The sequence below is a fragment of the Sinocyclocheilus grahami genome, unplaced genomic scaffold (assembly GCF_001515645.1).
Source record: "Sinocyclocheilus grahami isolate Dianchi unplaced genomic scaffold, SAMN03320097.WGS_v1.1 scaffold16679.1, whole genome shotgun sequence".
NCBI classification, from domain to species: Eukaryota; Metazoa; Chordata; class Actinopteri; order Cypriniformes; family Cyprinidae; genus Sinocyclocheilus; species Sinocyclocheilus grahami.
Genome location: NW_015516225.1, coordinates 4,492 through 4,847, shown reverse-complemented (window position 1 = coordinate 4,847; position 356 = coordinate 4,492).

Sequence of the window (356 nt, the reverse complement as noted above, 5' to 3'; positions counted from 1 at the left end):
ATAAGCAAACAAACAAATAAATAAACCTTATGAGGGAGCATGACCCAGGACTCCACTAAAACAGTCCACACTTCAACCCCACCAATGTTCAAACCAAAACTACGCCCTTGGTTGGAGCTAAACTCAGGACAGTGGCCCTCCAGGACCGAAGTTGCCCAGCCCTGATGAAGCCTATTGATGGCCGCTGTCATCTTTTTTTTTTTTTTTTTGACATTTTTATATATATTTTTGTATTAATGCCAAAACACTTAATAACAAGCATATAACCACAACAACCTCAAAAACAATAGAGGACAAAATGCAAAAAAATAATACAAGATAGAAAGTAAAAAATAAATAAATAAACGAATAAATAA